We start from the raw sequence: 18,647 nt of genomic DNA, 5'->3' as shown, positions 1-18,647 counted from the left end.
TAACAAGTTTGGCATAAAGCATGAGAACGCTGTGCCTGGTACTTCTCAACAAAATGGTGTCGCAGAAAGGATGAATCACACCATTATGGAAAAGGTGCGAAGTATGTTGTCAAATTCCGGTTTGGGGAAGAATTTTTGGGCTGAAGCACTCAGGACCACTTGCTACCTCATAAATAGATTTCCAACTACAGCCTTGGATGGCGGTATCCCTGAAGAACTTTGGACTGGTAAGAATTTGAATTATGCTCACTTGAAAATCTTTGGATGTGAAGCATTCCTTCATATTCCCAAAGAAAATAGAACTAAGCTAGATGGTAAATCTATGAAATGCATTTTTTTGGGATATGCAGATGAAGATTTTGGTTATCGTCTATGGGATCCAGTCAAATATAAAATTATTAGAAGCAGGGATGTTATATTTAATGAGTCAAAAATGTTCAAGATGACTGTAGGTGAGTTGGAGGTCAAGAAGGTTATTGACAGGTTTGAAGAGCAGATTCAGGAGCATGAAGAAGAACAAGTGGAAAATGATGAACAACAAGAAGAAAGAAACTTGCAGGAACCCTTACAGGAGATTTAACCTAATAATGCACCACTACGGTTGGTTTAAATATCTTCTAGGCCTCATAAACCTTCACAAAGGTATCCTCCTTCAAACTATATTTTGTTGACTAATGAAGGTGAATCTAATTGTTTTCAAGAAGCTTGTAAAGTTGAGCACAGTGAAGAATGGAAGAAGAAATGAACTCTTTGCAGGAAAATAAAACTTGGGAGTTGGTAAATCTCCCAAAAGGTAGAAAGGCTCTACAAAACAAATGGGTTTATAGGATTAAGCATGAAGGTGACGAAAAGAAGGAGAGGTATAAAGCAAGGTTGGTGGTGAAAGGTTTTGCCCAAAAAGAAGGTATTGACTTCACTGAAATTTTATCACCTATTGTTAAAATGTCATCCATTAGAGTCATTCTTGATCTAGTTGTTGCTTTAAACCTAGAATGTGAACAGATAGATGTAAAAACTACTTTCCTTCATGGTGAATTGGAGGAAGAAACCTATATGGAGCAGCCAACAGGCTTCATAGAAAAAGGTAAAGAGGGCCTTGTTTGTAGGTTGAAGAAGAGTCTCTATGGGTTGAAACAAAGGAATTTGAGAATGCTTTCTTTGTTGTTCAATTCATTTGATGGTGTAATTACTCCTGAGATAGGAAATTTGAGCAACCTTGTATTCCTAGATATCAGTAGTTGTGCTCTTAGTGGTACAATTCTTTGGCATATTGGTGGTCTTCAAAATCTGGAGATGTTGTTTTTGTATGGAAAATGCCTCACGAGCCCTATCCCTCCTCAACTGGGCCAACTTGTGAGCTTAGAAGTCATGGATTTATCCTATAACAAACTACATGGCAGGATTCCATCTTCCATTGGAGACTTCTCAAAACTGGATTTTTGGCGAATTTCAGAGAATAATTTTAAGGTTCTCGTGCCTCAGTAAGTGGTTGTAAGTGGAAATATAGTGGAACGTTTTCTTGATTCTAACTGAATCACTAGTTCCATCCCTCCAAAACTCTACAAGGGCAGAAGGGTACAAAATCTTTTTATAACAAATAATTTATTTTTTGGCCCAATTCCCGAGTCTCTAGGTATATGCAACTCTCTGGTTGAAGTCCACATGGGGAAAAATATTTGAATGGTTTGATTCCTATAGGATTGTTATACTTAACTATGCTAACTTTGATCGAATTGGAAAATAGTAATCTTAGTGGGATCATACCTCACATAATGTGTAATGTATCCTCAATGCTGCTGACAATGATAATTTCCAATAATCATTTGAGTGGCTCTATTCATTAGTCCATGTGGAAATCATCTGCTTTGAAGCAACTTGTGATTGATGGAAATTAACTAAGAAGTAATGTTCCACCAAAGGTTAGCCAATTGGGTTAAAATTGAACATATCGATTTCAGCAAAAAAAAGTTTTATGGTATGATTCCTATAGAGGTTAGCAATTGTAGTGCTATGATATACATTAATCTCAGTGAAAACAAGTTGTATGGTAATGCTCCCTCAAATATAACATGTCCGGGTAAAATTGAGCATATTGATTTCAGCAAGAACAACCTTTCTGGTATGATTCCTAGGCAGATAAGCAACTTCATTGCTCTTACTTACATTGATTTCAATGCAAACAAGTTGTCTAGTAATGTTCCCTTAGATATTGGCCATCTGGGTAAGTGTGAACATATCAATTTCAACAAGAACAAGTTTTTGGGTAAGATTCCTAGGGAGATAAGCAACTTGAGTGCTCTAAAACATATCGATTTTAGAAAGAATAGACTTTATGGTAAGATTCCTAGGGAGATAAAAAATTTAGTTCCCTAACATATATTAATATTAGCACAAATAGGTTGTCTGGTATGATTCCCACGAAAATTGGTAACATTATTTATCTTATAGAAATTGATTTATCCAAAATGAATTCAACAGTACCATCCCAATGGAAATCACCATCATAAGCAATATCTACTTCTAAAACTATCGAGAAATCACTTCAACAAGAGCATTTCCACAAAATTTGTGAAAATGACAAACTTGATCACCATGAATTTCTCTTAAAATAACTTTTCCAATCTTGTCCTAGAGGGCCTGTTTTCTCATTTAAATCCAATCTCTTTCATAGGGAACCCCTACTTATGTGAAGAACAATTGGTCAGTTGCAATTCTAGTGTCAAAGGGTCGCCCATCCGAGTACACTTCAAGCTTGCATTTCTCTTGCCTCTCTTAATGCTTGCAATTTTCTTCTTCTATTCATTGATGTTGGAAATTTGAGTAGTCATAATTAAGAAACCCCGAAATAAAGGATGTGAATTGGCTTCCAAGCCTCCCTAACCCCATATAGAAGATTAAAACAAAACCTCATAACCCAAAGAAATTGGACCTATCACCTCAAGCCCTATCACAAAACTAAAATTAAGACCAATTTCCAAGCAGAGAGTAATCGACCTGAGTTTTAGTGGAGGGAGTTGCAAATGACACCCACACCAACCCATTGTACTCCAAGATTCTAAGCATCTAGACATAGACCACACCTCAAAGGAAACTCCACAGCTTCCACCAACACCTTCTCAAGCCATAAAACTCAGTTTTTGTCATTTCAATCATAGACCCAAGCCCAAATGAAAAACTCCTTACACTACCAGCTGGAACAGAAGGCATGTACAAGGAGGTCGAGGACTTACCCTTGCCTCCACCCAAACCACAACCAACAATTTTCTGAAACTTCGATTGAGCTAGGTTTATAATGATCATTACCAACTGGGGGTTTGCATGCAATTGCATGTAGGGGGTTGGCCACGCCATCCCTTCATTAATGCATATCATGTCTGAGAGTGGTGGGCACAGCCTCCAAAGCCCCCTCTTTAAACACATTAACACCATATCCAATAAATCACCTTTTTAATCTTGAATTAATATTTAAAACTTGTTTTTTTCAAATGCTCCATTAATTTCTTCATGTTTAAAATCCAAACTTAATATGTATATGAAAATGATACATTACATTCTTTTTAATAAAATTATTATGACAATTTCATGAATTGAAACATATTATATATATACTTAATTTTTAAAATCCAGACTTAGTATATATATGAAAATGATACATTACCTTCTTTTTAATAAAATTATTATGACAATTTCATGAATTAAAACATTATATATATATATATATATATATATATATATATATATATATATATATATAATTTTCTATTTAATAAACTCGTTTCTATAAATTGTCGGTTAAATTTGGATAAATATAGCATTTTTTCAAACAAGTTATAATGATTGTGTATTTATTGACTTGCTTTTGGAGAATGGTCCATTGAATTTGGAGAAATATTACATGTTTTTCTTAAGAAACAATTCACAATGACTTTGTATGCATTGACTTGCTTTTAAGTAATGGTCCATTGAATTTGGATAAAGTTGACATGTTTTTTTTTTAATAATTTATATTAAATCAGTGTTTATTAAATTATAATTTATCTATTTGATATGAGAATCCTAAACAACAATTTACAATGACTTTGTATGTATTGACTTGCTTTTAGGTAATGGTCCATTGAATTTGGATAAAGTTGACATGCTTTTTAAAAATAATTTATATTGAATCAATGTTTATTAAGTTATAATTTATCTATTTGATATGAGAATATTAAAAACAACTTACAGTGACTTTGTATGTATTGACTTGCTTTTGGGTAATGGTCCATTGAATTTGGATAACATTGACATGTTTTTTAAGAATAATCTATATTGAACTACTGTTTATTAAGTTATAATTTATCTACTTGATATGAGAATTTATATGGTCTTTGTGATTAAATTATTAAAGAAGATTATATATATATAATATATATATATTAGCATGGTTTTTTGTCAATTAAGTTTTTATAAAGTATGTATATATATTTTAGATCATTTATATTAATTTTATGTTTATTAGTCTTTGTTTCATCAAGGACTATAGTATTCATCTCACGTTAAAGTGTGTTTACTTTCTAAGCTGAGCTTTTTGTAATTTTAATTAAAGTTTTAAGAAAATGTTTAATATTCTTATTTTCTCGTAAATTAAAAATTTTATTTTCTAGAAATTTTATTTCTAATTTTCAATTGGTTGAGCTAGCTCTAAAGGGACATAATTCCCCTAGTGGAGGGTGTTTTATTTTTGGTATTTTTCAGTGCCTGAAAAATAATTTTAAAATCGAAAAAATGCTAATTTTGTGAGTGGCTATTTCGTATGTGAGTGCTCTAACACTAACATTGGCACTAGCATTATTATGTTACTGCTCTGCCCAATGATTCGAGAATTGATTCAATTGCGGGTCATTTATGTAGATGGGGAGGGTGGGGATGTTGAACTAAATTCCAATTAGTATTTGACGAAGCTTTCATTATGAGTAAGAACCTCTGCACAATGCTAATAGCTAAGGTGGTGGAATAATAGCCATGATAACTATTATGAAGCATGATCATAACTAAGCTTTATTCATAACAATTGATATTAGTCAATACGAATTCTTGTGAAGTGATACTCTCATCAATTTCATTAAATCCATTTCATTTGATTGGGTTCTGATTATGTTACGAATTCCATATGATCATGGGAATTCATCCAGTGATCAATTTGGGCAATATCTGTATAGAGAATAATTGATTGATTTTCTCACTATTACCAAATTTCCGTATTCACAACTGAATTATATGTAGAAATACATTTTCTAGCATGCTAAGAGTTATGGATGAAGCTTTGTTGTATGCCTTGTATCTTGCATGTTACTGTATTCAGACATTAGTCAATAGTGTGGCGGTACTCGGTTTGAAATTAAAAAATTTACATAACCCGCTGAACTGAGTCACTCAGTTATCTATTGTTCATCGTCTCTTGTCCCTCTATATGTTGATGGAAAGAAGTGTTGTGGACTAGCCTCATCCATTTAGTAAATCCCTTTCCTTGTCGTAAACTCTTTATTTCACAGGGTTCAAATTAGAGATCGGTCACATGAGTGGCTCCATTTTATGGCAGGGGATTATACAAAATACTCATGTTCAACAAAATCCTACAATTTAACGAAAGTATTCCCATGCATGAATGTTTGTTTCTACGCTTAAATTTTTGTAATTTCCTTGCTCTTAGATTTCATTGTTTGATTTTTTAGTCAACATTATATTTTATATTTTGATAAATTTTCCCCGACTCTGTTAAGAGTTCATCGCAACTTTGTTTTACTCAATACTGACATGGTGGAATTTGCATTGCTAACCTCTGGTTCATTAATCGAGCACCACCACTTCCACTGATATTTAAGGGTAAATGGAGTCGCTGGTAGTTCCAAGGAGGACGTCATAAATGTATGTTGGCTTAGGGGGCCTTGACGCAGGTTCAAAGTTAGTTGCACCAACCAACAAAACCCTAGAAATTTGTCATACTTGCAAACCTAGAGGGGAACAAGACAGACATAGCCAGTGATAGTGAAAGGCTCCAATGATGTTGATGGGAATTTAAACAATAGGTGGTTGAAGATATGCCAGAAAATTTATAGAAAGTAGTGCACAAACCAAAAGAAGTAGGAACTCCAAAGGAAACTGTTATATACCTAGGGGGGATAACATGGGGTACAAAGGGAGGTACCCAAGGGAATAATGTAATAATGGGATGGGCCATAGTAATAAATAAGGTGGTTAACCCATATCATGTAAGAGACCATAAGTAGTTACGAATAATGTAATGGGCCCATGGTATTAGATAGATGGTATTGAGGGAACCATGGTAATGACCCATGGTATTGTATGTATGAGGCCTATAAAGAGGCTAGAGACTCCACATTGAGGGATGTGAAGGATTATTGTATGAACAGGCATATGGCTTGTGGAGTGTTCTCCTTCCTTAAGGAGTGAATATATGGTGTTGCCCTACCTTAAGGGTTTGATCAATAAAGTGAATCATTTCTATCTATATTCAAATCTTGTTATTTCTTGAGTTTATTTTCATTGTCTTATATTTTCATATCAGATCTATAACAAGTGGTATCATAGCACTTTCTTGGGCAAAAGTGGAGAATTTTTTTAATTTTTTGCAGGAATTTTCTGGGGCGATGCGTTTTCAGATCAGATGTGTATGTTTTGGGGAAAATTATACAAAATATAATTGTAGATATGGATTCCTTCTGAAAAAATACCCAATTTCAAAAAAAGAATAGGCCGAATCGGAGTCTGGATGAGGGAGATATCGCTGATCTAAAAATTAGTGGTGTTGTAGACAAGTTTTTGGGGCAGCGAGTTTGTGACGTAGATCTGGATGTTCTAGTGAAAAATCCACAAAATATAATTGCATATCTAGACTCTTTGTGAAAAAATACCCGATTTCAAAAAAAAAAGGGGCTGAATCGGAGTCCGGATGAAGGAGATATCGTTGATCTAAAAATCAGTGGTTTTGTAGACAATTTTTCAGGGCAGTGAGTTTGCGGCGCAGATCTGGATATCTTGGTGCAAGATCTATAAAATATAATTGTAAATCTAGATTCTTTGTGAAACAATACCCGATTTCAAAAAAAAAATCAGTCAAATCGGAGTCCCTATGAGGGAGATATTGCTGATTTAAAATCAGCTAATTTTCAGTAATTTTTTGTGACGGCGGAACAGTTGCAACGTGGATCGGCAATTCCATTGCCTAGATCGGGATTTCTACCACATGGGAAGATGCAGAATGGTTGTTCCATTTCTGAAAACATGTCATAATAGGGATTTTGAGCAATATTGACGGAATTGTGGCCATTTCAAATTTTCGCCAAGTAAGCAAATTTTTTTCAAAACCCTCTTCATGGCAGTTCTATGTTTTAGAGGAAAAGATAATGGTCCTACTATTGAAGAATACATAAAGCAAACTAAGTCAGTATGGGCAAAAAACTGGAAGGATTCAGTGTGGCTTAATTTCAAAGATGATGCTTACAAATGGTATTTCTCACTTGACGACAAGAAGTTGTCCAAACTTTCAGATGCAGAATTTGAAAGAGTCCTTTTAAACATATGGTCTCGGACTAGAAAAAAGGAGAATGAGACACGTAAAGGGTTATTTTCTACGGGTGTCTCCTTATTGCAGGTTCATGGATTGATTCAGAAGGAGAAAATCGTTGTATCTGTAAATCCTAGTTGCGAGCACAACTTTATGAATGTTAATTTGGTAAAAAAATTGCAAGTTCCAGCAAAACACATTGAAAACTCACAAGTGGATGATGAGGATGTTCAAGTTTATAAGGATTTGAAGATTTCTACGGATAAGTATGTGTTGCATGGTGATTTTTATACTTTAGAGATGGATAATATAGGTGTTGTTTTAGGATATCCTTGGATGGAATCCATGGGTACTATCAATATTAATGTGCAAAAAAAATTCCTGAAGCTCTGGTATAAAAAGAAGAAAATTACATTACAATATATTTCCATCAATAAACAAGTAGAGTCCATGAAGGTTGACGCAGAAGATGTTCCAGGGACTGACATATCAGATGATGAGCCATTGATGATCGACAATCAAACACAAACAGAGGCTGAAGCAGAAAAGGATACAGGTGTTGATACATGAAATGAGGGCTCAGTGGTTGAAGTAATATTGGAAGATAAGACACCACAGTAGGGTGAATTAAATAAAAAGACACCGTGGGTTAAAACTTCAACATATCATCACCCACATCACCCCGCAAGAAAACAACCATCAAAATGGCAACCAATTAGCCACAAGGACAACAACCCCCGCATGACAGATAGAGAGCACCGAATATCCACCTACTACACATCAACACAGAAGAGCTGCCATGGTCAAATTCCATCTCAAGCGAGTGAGGCACCAGTGAGATCGAGGGTTCACCTTTCTCTTGGATGGCTAGATGCACGTGCATGGTACCAGTGGACTACTCTTTTGAGTAGATCTTATTATTTGTGTTCTTCTCATGTTTCGGGGATGAAACATGTTAAGGGGGGTGGAATGTTATATACCTAGGGGGATAACATGGGGTACAAAGGGAGGTACCCAAGGGAATAATGTAATAATGGGATGGGCCACAGTAATAAATAAGGTAGTTAACCCATATCATGTAAGAGACCATAAGTATTTAGTAATAATGTAATGGACCCATGGTATTAGATAGATGGTATTAAGGGAACCATGCTAATGACCCATGGTATTGTATGTATGAGGCCTATAAAGAGGCTAGAGACTCCACATTGAGGGATGTGAAGGATTATTGTATGAACAGGCATATGGCTTGTGGAGTGTTCTCCTTCCTTAAGGAGTGAATATATGGTGTTGCCCTACCTTAAGGGTTTGATCAATAAAGTGAATCATTTTTATCTATATTCAGATCTTGTTATTTCTTGGGTTTATTTTGATTGTCTTATATTTTCATATCAGATCTATAACAGAAACCACTCTGACTCATGAGTTTGTCACAGTTAGTCAATGGCAGAAGTGGGATTCTAAGAATGAGAAAAGGATCCATAACAAAGATGAGGGTTGTATTGATAGGTTAATGTTTTTAGTCGGTCTTCTCTGTTCACATGAAGTCCACCAGAAAGAGAAACATGAACACTAGTTAGTCTCCTCTGTTCACATGAAGTCCACTAGAAAGAGGAACATGAACACTAGTCTGTCTCCTATGTTCACATGAAATCCACCACAAAGAGGAACATGAACACAAGGACTTTGTTAGGGGAATGTGTTTCACAGGATGCATGCTTGTCCTCCCAAGTCATTATGGGGCGTTGGGAGTCCCTCTCGGAGAATATATCTCAAATCTGGTAGGCATGCGAAGCCAAAAGTGGCATTGACCCTCGATCCTTCAAATTTTTCATTCGTGAAGCACTACAGCCGAGTTGTGTATATAGTCTTTATGACACTGTTGATGTGTTTATTTGAGAATAAATTGTATTTTACTGGTACAAATTTCAAAAGATTGCAAACATGTGTTAATTTTGAAGCCAGAGCGCAATGGCATGGCCGCACCCTTCCTTCTCCTTCTTCCCTGTGGATAAACCTTTCAGATGGAGGGAAATAAATAATTTTTCTCCTTCTTCCCATGGACAAACCTTTCAAATGGAGGGAAATAAACAATTTTGATATTTAAAAGAAACAAATCCATGAAACTTTGAATGGAACTTAAATGAAATGCTATTGTTAAATGTTCGTGTATTTTTCAAGGGAATTAAATTCTATTAAATAAAATGTTAGTTTTTTTTTTTTAATGGAGGTATTTCTAATTATAAATATTTATTAATTTATGAAAATTGTTAGGTCTTTGTGTTACCAAATATTATTTGAGGGGATTTTGGTTGATTTATCAAAAGTGAATTATGGTGATATCAAAACAAGTTTTGTGTAATGATTAATTATCATTTCTAATTAAATGTTTGTTTAATAAGGATAATTAATTTATGTAGATTTTTCATGATGTTTAATAGAGGGAGTCAACATGGGAAAGGTAATACTTTGGCTCTCACATGTTTTAGAAAATTGATATCTCTTTGTCCATAAACATTAGGGGTGGAAAAATAACATAGCTTCTAGAGCTAAGTTTGTTCCAACTTAGTTATATCTTGAACCACAAATTGGTATTGACCTCATGGATATGATAGAAATTTGGTGGCTTGTAGGGTAGTCTTGTCATGAAATAAGAAGGGTAGACATCAAAATAAGCTTTGTGTGGTAAAAAAGTATAGTGAAGTAGTAATGTCATAGGATTAATGATCATTTCCAATTAAATGTTTGTTTTAGTAAGGATAACTAATCTATGGAGATTTTCCATGATGTTAAACATGGGAAAGGTAATATTTTGGCTCCCACATGTTTTAGAAATTGATTTCTTTGTCCATAAACATTAGAGGTGGAAAAAATATTAGGCTCTAAAGCTAAGTTTGTTCCACATTAGGTATATCTTGAACCACAAATTGTTGATGACCTCATGGATATGATAGAAATCTGGGGGCTTGTAGGGTACTCTCAACATGGAATGTTTTTGTCACTTATTATCTAGTCATATTTTTTAATCCTAAACTAAATTAGTCATTTAAGTTAGTCGCTTTTAGTTTAGTCCCTTATTAGCTAGTCGCATATTTTATTCCTAGACTAAATTAGTCATTTAAGTTAGTCATTTTTAGTTTAATCATTTAAAATTGCTCAAATTTAGTAGTTTCACTTGAAATAATTGTGGTGACTAGCTTTTTTAGTCACCTAGTCATTAATTTCATCATTTTTTACTAGTGAAAGGCGGAGAGAGAGACGGGGTGACAAGGGAGTCATAGAGAGAGAGTGAGGGAGAGAGGAGAGCATGAGGGAATAGAGAGAAGGATATAGATAGAGAGGGAGAGAAGGGGAATAAAGAGTTATATAGAGAAGGGGAAGAGAGGCAGAGAAAGTGTGTGTATGTTTGGGGATGAGATAGAGAGAGGGAATAGCAAAAATGCAAATATAGATATTATATAGTCTTATATAACCAACCTAGATCCATATTAACCCTATAACTATCAAGTGCCGAGAGAGATCCAATTAGATTCAATGAATAGATTTTTAAAAAATACATAATTTTTTTTTATTAAAAGATATATTATTAAAATTAAAAATTATTAGTGATAAATAATGAAAAGTTGGCTCACCTACACACCATGTGAGGATGAAGAAGTGTTTAAGGAAGGATAACCTTTCAACCAATCTTTAACAACCTTTCAATCCCCTATCACATGTAAGTTTAGATTGCTTGACACAATTAAGATGACTAACATAAACAACTAATTCATATCATTGTAGTACTTCTTAGGTAGTTGTATTTTTGTTCTTAGACTAAATTAGTCATTCATGTTAGTCATTTTTAGTTGTATTACTTATTAGCTAGTCACATGTTTTAACCCATGACTAAATTAGTGATTTATGTTAGTCATTTTTAGTTCGGTCACCTAAGATTGCTCATTTTTGGTAGTATTTCACTTGGAAAAGATGTGGTGACTAACGTTTTTAGTCACCTAGTCACTAATTGCTCATTTTCTACTAGTGAAATTTATATGGTTGAAATTATTTTTATTTGCACTTGATATTATTTAGTCTTGTAATTAACATATGTAACTTTGCGTTATCATATTAGATAAACATGCACATTGTATGACATTTTCTTAAAATTTAGTTGCAAAATCATACTAATTAATTTATGTTGATTAATAATAAACATATAAAATCAATCTAAAACTACTAAATTAGTAGTTTATTAATTAATGATGAACACAAATAAAATGAATGTATGACTAAATTAGTTGTTTATAATGACTATGAATGAAATGAATAGAAAATATTAAATCAGACGTTTATATATTGAATATAAAAATTCCAAAAAAGATAAATGATTACTGCAAATGATGAATTTTTTATTAGAATGATGACTATATTTTGCATATATACAACTATTAGTAGCTAATTTATAGTATCTTATAACACGACCAAAATTTAATCATATTTCTTTGGTCATTAATTGGTTTTAAATGATGACTAGAATTTTCATATATATGACTATTAGTAGCTATTTTACAGTATCTTATAACATGACCAACATTTTGGTCATATTTCATTGGTCATTAATTGGTTTTCTCTAGGATTCATACAGTAATATATTTTGTTGTATATTTGGTCATTAATTGCGACAATTAATGACTAAACCAATGAAAAATTAATGACTAAATATATTACTAGATGGTCAAATTGAAAAAAACAAATTAATGACTAAGCTAAAAATGACTAAAAGTTGGTCACGTTATAAGATACTGTAAATTAGCAACTATTGGTCACCGAATGAAAAATGGTCATTTATATGAAAATTTTAGTTCTTTTTTTAGTAACTAATTAGTCATTTTGTACTAGTGATAATAAGCATGATGGAGGGAGGGAATTAAAATGACCCTAAAGGAACTAATGACTAAAGGAGTAGCATGCATCTTGATCTAGTATGACATCATAGGTAGAAGCATGTGATAGTAGCATATTTAAAGTCTACTTGTTTGAATTGCTTGGAATCATCTAGTCCTTTAAAGAATGAAAAGCTTTGGGACCATTCTGCATAAGTTTTCATCCATACATTGTCTAACATTATGTTAGAGGAAGTCATTTTGCTAAGGTGGATCATCATGATCCTATAAGAGTCATCATCTTGGAAGGCTCTTGAAAGAATCATTATGACAAGACTAGTATATGAAAAGGATGAAGGAATGCAATTGGTCAAGTTGAAGGCTCATTGTGAAATACATATAGCTAGATGATTGTGTGAAAGATTAGGAATGCATGTTTAAAAGTAACCATTGGGAAGGATTCATATAATCCTAGAAGAAAGGTTAGTCACATACATAGTGAATCTTTCATTTGATTATATCTAAGTAGATGAATTTGACTTACTCTAGAATGGATAGAATGTTAAGACTTTCTCACTAGAATATATTTACTAATGATCAACATCAAGTACAATCTCTAAAAGAAACTTGGTAATCAAGTTCGATGCTTGGGCACCCTAATGCATGAAGGAATATTCATGTGGTGATGGACCTTGAAGATGTTGATGAGGAGAATGTAGTCATGATGAGGTAAGTCTAATGTTATAATTATTGTTGGTTATCTCGTTAACATATTGTTTTTCTACCTAGAAGGATGTTGCAGATGTACATAATGACAGTTGAGGCAAGTTTGATTGTATGAAAAATGTTGAGGGAAAGCTCAACATGTGGTACCTACAACTATGAAGACAAGATGTACTCATCTTGAGATTGGAAGGTATCAGTGTGAGAAGATAACCTGAAGGTCAAAGTCCGTACTACAAGAAGGAAGTTCACTTTCACAAGGAAGTTATGATCAGCTTAAAGTTTTAGGAAGGCTCAATATAATTCCTTCATTAAAGACAAGACGAAAGTGATGTGCAAGATGGATGACCTGGAACCTACCATAAGATTGAAGAAGATGGCTCTGTGACACCTCGAAAGAAATCAGGCTCGATACGATGAGATGCGAAGAAAAGAGGGAGCTAGACAACTATGAAGAATTGACAGTTGATACTCTTATGAAGACAAGCTAGAAAGCCTATGGATATGACTTCTCAATTAGAAAGGAAGTCAGGAATTTCCTATAGATTTAAGAGGGAGTGAAGAATTCTCCTTGTATAGAAGTAAGGATCTATTCTCAAGTTAAAAATAGGGATATCCTCTCTGGTTGAGAGGGAGTGATGTTGGACATAACATGTACTTCTTTGCTTCATGTGTCAAGCACTTGACTAGGACTAATAGCCATAAGTCTAAGTGAAGGCCTTGGAGAGAGAATGGTAGAGGATTGGATAAGAATTTGTGGTTTCCTTGAGGATAGAACATCCAAGAAAGGAAAGAAACCAACACTCTTTGAGGATGTGACAGGTATCCAAGATAAGAGTGAGCGAAGAGGACTGATATTCTTTGAGGATTTAGGGCCAAGAATCCAAGATAAGAATAGTCCTAAAAGGACATGCCTTGTGAACATATGGATGGGGTATGTGCCTTGTATAGGTAGTGTAGTATCACATGTAAATTCGTCCAGCATAATGCTCTTGAATGAAGTAGAGCTTGTCTAGTTAGGCCTCAAAGACAATGTTGGTTGATCATAATGTTGATGCTTATAGATGGCTTATCAATCCAACTCTTCTTATGAGAACTTTTCAAAGGGAGTATTGTCCTTGTATCAGTTGGACAATTATGAATACCTCCCTAGTTATGAGGGAGTGTTGAAGAATGTAACTAGTTTCGGTCTTCATAATTGGCATTTGACTCATGTCTTGATGTAATTCCTATGTATTGATCAAAAGAAGATAGAAAAATGTAAGAGAAAAATTATTTATGAAGCATGGGGTTCATGCTTATGTCTTTGGTCTCTAGGTCAAGTATCCATTGAATGCTTCTAGGTTTTTTTCATGAGTCATGGTCATTGTAATATTGTAAAAGACCCATTTGGACACTTTTATCAAAGGAAAAAATATTTGTATTGTATTTGGAAGTGTCTAGAAGGGCTCCCTAGACCAAGTTGGCCAACCAAGAAGATGTCAGCCTAAAGAGGGCTATTCAAGCCTCTTGGAAAGCTATAAAAGGATGGAACCTCGACCTCATTAGACACACATGAAGCACATACATCATGGATCTGATCTGCGACTAGGAAAAGAAGTGTGAAGTTCTCAAGAGGCTAGAAAATCCTAGCGAAGCAAGGAAGCAAGTCTTGAAGGATTCATATATTCTTTTCATCTACAACTCACACATGCGAGGAGTCTAGGGTTTCTGGGCTTACCTCAGGATCAAAGTTTCAAGAAGGTGTTGTGGCTTGTCTTGGAGGTCAAAAGGGCTAGAAGAGCCTAGTTCATGGAAGATTTTTGTCTCGCTCTCCTTATGGTATTGTCTAGTTGACTCGGTCTTGATGGGAACCCTGGTTTGGTCTTTGGTCTTGGAAGTATCCTTTGAATTGATTTTATTAGAAGATAAGTTCTTGCGGGTTTCCCCTTGGAGAGGTTTTTCCCTGGCTTGGAGCCTATATCTTATGTTCATGTAATCTTTATTGTTTTTGGCATTTATTTGATGATGAGAACATATGTGTAATGTCCTTTAATAATAAATAATAAATAATAATAAAAACAATAACTAATAAATAATATAATATAATATTAAAATACAAGAAAATAAATAAAAAATAGCAATAGTAAATAAATAATAAATAATAATAAAATAATAAATAACAATACTAAAGCTCTAAATAAATATAAATATAAATTAAACAAGAAAGTAGTAAAAATCAGTAAAGCTATCAAAAAGTAAAAACAAAAGAAATAAAACAAGAAAGCAATAAAGTTGCATGTTGACACATGGAGTGTGTGCATGTGGTCTCCTTCCAATGTTTGCTCTATTTAATAGATGGTGCGGAAGATGAGAGGCATTTCATCATTCCATGATTCCATCATCCATTCTCTTGGGAGAATAGTGTTGTTAGACAAAGGATTCCCTGGCAGTAGTACATTGATTGAGGGCTCGGGGGTGGCCAATTGTAGCAAAATTTTGTGCAACTCAGCCTACGGTTGGGTGGAGAGTCATCCCCAAAACTTTGTTGCAATTAGCAGAATTTAACTAGCGTTCAACCCTAAAATCACAAGTGAGAAACATCATCGCCATAGGTAAGTAGTCTCTATTCATTTATTGAAATTTGATGTCAATTAATTAATAAATTACGTGTTGATTATAAATCGCATGATTAATCTAATTAATTACATGTTTTAATTTTGGGGTTGTTACATATGGTATCAGAGCGGGTTTCAACTCTGTGCGACCTCTAAGTAAAATTTTTGAGAAAAATACTAAATTATTTTTTCCAGTTATTTTGTTTGTGATGACAAAGAAAAATTTAGTCAAACTAAATTTGAGAGAAATAAATATAGATCTAACCTTTCTTTTTACAATAATTATATATAAATTTATACTCATGGACGTACTAATTTAAAAAAAGAAAAAAAAAAGAGCCAAGCAAGGTGCATCACTTGGCGAGGACTAATCTATTAATATAGATTCAAAAATTATAGGGGGGCTCCATTACTTTTTGAAATCTGGTATTTCCTTCATTCTTTTCCTCCTCATTTTCCACTCCATTTTCTACTACGCTTACTCTTTGACTTGAAGGTAGTGCATGTTCACCAAGTTTCACAGAGATTCATATTATTGCATGGATGAATGATTGGATTTAACTGGTTAGAGCTTGTTAGTAACCCTTCTTGGGTTTTTTAAGAGAAAATTTGATTCGCTTTTGTTATTAATTGGACATTTTACTCATATTTTCATTCAGAATAATGGAAATCACATAGTTTGACTGTGCACTAACGTTTACGTGTGCAAAAGTTCATCTTCTAAATGCTTTCATTGTTTTCAATTTGGAATTCAATGTGTTGTTCGAATCAACAAGAATTGACAGACTCGCCTTACTAATCTTCTTCTTTTCTTGACTCCATTTCCCAAAGCAAAGTACCAGAATTGATAAGACCAGCTGTAATATTAGAAATTCACCTTAATTTGTTGATATTAAAGTGAAAATCTGCCATTTATAGGGCACCAAACTTGTCATTCTGCAATTAGTTTGGAAAAAAAATAGGCGGAGAATTTCACGGATTTATGTTTTTTAAGCTGATTTGACAATTTAAATCATCAATCTGCAATTTAGCTTTTCTGATTTCAAGAAATTAATTCCAGATTTGAAGGAAACACCAAACTTTATCATGGGTTTTTAGCACTTTTTCCCCAAGAATTTAAGCTTCATGCCTTTCAGGAATACCCCCTCTGGTTGCCATGAGCCAATCTAGTAGTGACAAGGTCTGTAATACAATTACTTTTAAGATATTAGATAAATTTTCTTTATTTATATTTATAAACCTTGGTCATAAAATTTGTAAGCCAAGATTTCTTTCTTGAATCCTTAATCTTATCGGATCTCTGTTTGTCTCCACTCTTTTTGTCCAAAGCTATATGAGGATTCATCTTCTTAATGCCTAGATTGGTGGTTTGTTTATAGAAGCTTTTATTCACGCTTCTAAAGTGTTTTGAATGGTAAAATTGCTTGAAGCTTTCTTCCCGTGTTGTTTTCCATGTTTAATCAGTGCAGTCCTTGGAAAGATCTGTTCTCTGAGATGTTAGATCCACTGTTTTGTCGAGTTTTGGTCTTGAACAAACTGCTCCACGTAGATATTTTCTGGAATTGACCATATTAGCCTGGTTAATGAGTTTGAAGGCTTTATGTCCTATATGAATGTCTGGAAAGTTTGAAGGCATTAATACTCTGTTTTAATGTGCCTTGTTATTTTTCAAATTTATGATTATTTTCCAATCCCTGAATCTAGAAGACCTGTATCTTCGGCCAATTCCTATATTGACACTACATCAGTGTGCTTCTAATCAATTTTATCTTAATAATATTTGATGGACAAGAGGGAGTAGGATGTTCATGTTCCGTATTTCCCGAAACCCTATACCCATATCTTGTTCCGTTCTTGCTTCAGTTTCAATTGTTTTATCGCTGGGTTGCGACAAAGAAAACTTTCGAGTGTGGCTATGACTTGAAGCGTAGGGATTCTGCAAGTTTTTTTTTTTTATTTTTATTTTTTTATTTTTTTTATTTTATTTTATTTTATTTTTTTATTTTTTATTATTTTTATTATTTATTATTTATTATTATTATTATTATTATTATTATTATTTATTTATTTTTGTTTTTTTTTCTAAAGATTAAAGGAGAGTCGAGTATCATGATTGCCCAATCTAGTTCTCACAACTAGGGCTCTAAGATTCAAGAGGGTTTGAAACCAGGTTTGCAGATCCGAAGAAGCATAGGGCTTTCTATTGTTGGAGCAGCCAAGGAATTGTAATTCGAAGGCTTGACCCAATTTTTTTTTTGTTGAAAGACAACAAGCTTATTTTTAGATTTGTCAATAAATCAAAATTCTTTGAGAAATATCAAAATTTCTGAGGCCATTGGTAAATTTTTTGAAGTCCATTTCAAACTTTTTGAAAGGTCGTTTTCATTTCTGAGCGGAATCCCTCAAGGGATTGTTTTCTTGGAAAGTCGTTCAGGGTTTATTAATTATTTGGAGCCATTTAACTCAAAATTTCACAAGAATCCATTGTTTATGGCTTGAAGAGATCAATTTCTAATTTTTTTTTGAGGTTCATAGGTATGTCAACCTTTTGTTTCTCAATCACAAGGATTGTGAGATTATAACTTTATTTTTTTATTTTTATTTTTTATTTTTATTTTTTATTTTTATTTTATTTTATTTTTAATTTTTTAATTTAATTTTTAATTTTTTTATCTTTTTTTTTTTAAATTTTAATTTTAATTTTTTTATATTTTAATTTTAATTTTAATTTTATTTATTTATTTATGAAATTTTCCCATTTTGCACTCAGATATTGAATTGTTGAAGATGAACTCCATCAATTTTTGAAGAGATCAATTATCGAAAGGTTTTTGTTGTTCAATTTGGCATATATTTTGTTAATATAACCCTTACTATTTTGACAAGTTCCGCGTTGAG

Source organism: Pinus tabuliformis, chromosome 4_2 (assembly GCF_031772625.1).
Source record: "Pinus tabuliformis cultivar Carrire ecotype Pingquan chromosome 4_2, CPIR1, whole genome shotgun sequence".
In the NCBI taxonomy this organism is placed as follows: Eukaryota; Viridiplantae; Streptophyta; class Pinopsida; order Pinales; family Pinaceae; genus Pinus; species Pinus tabuliformis.
This window is presented reverse-complemented; position numbering follows the sequence as displayed.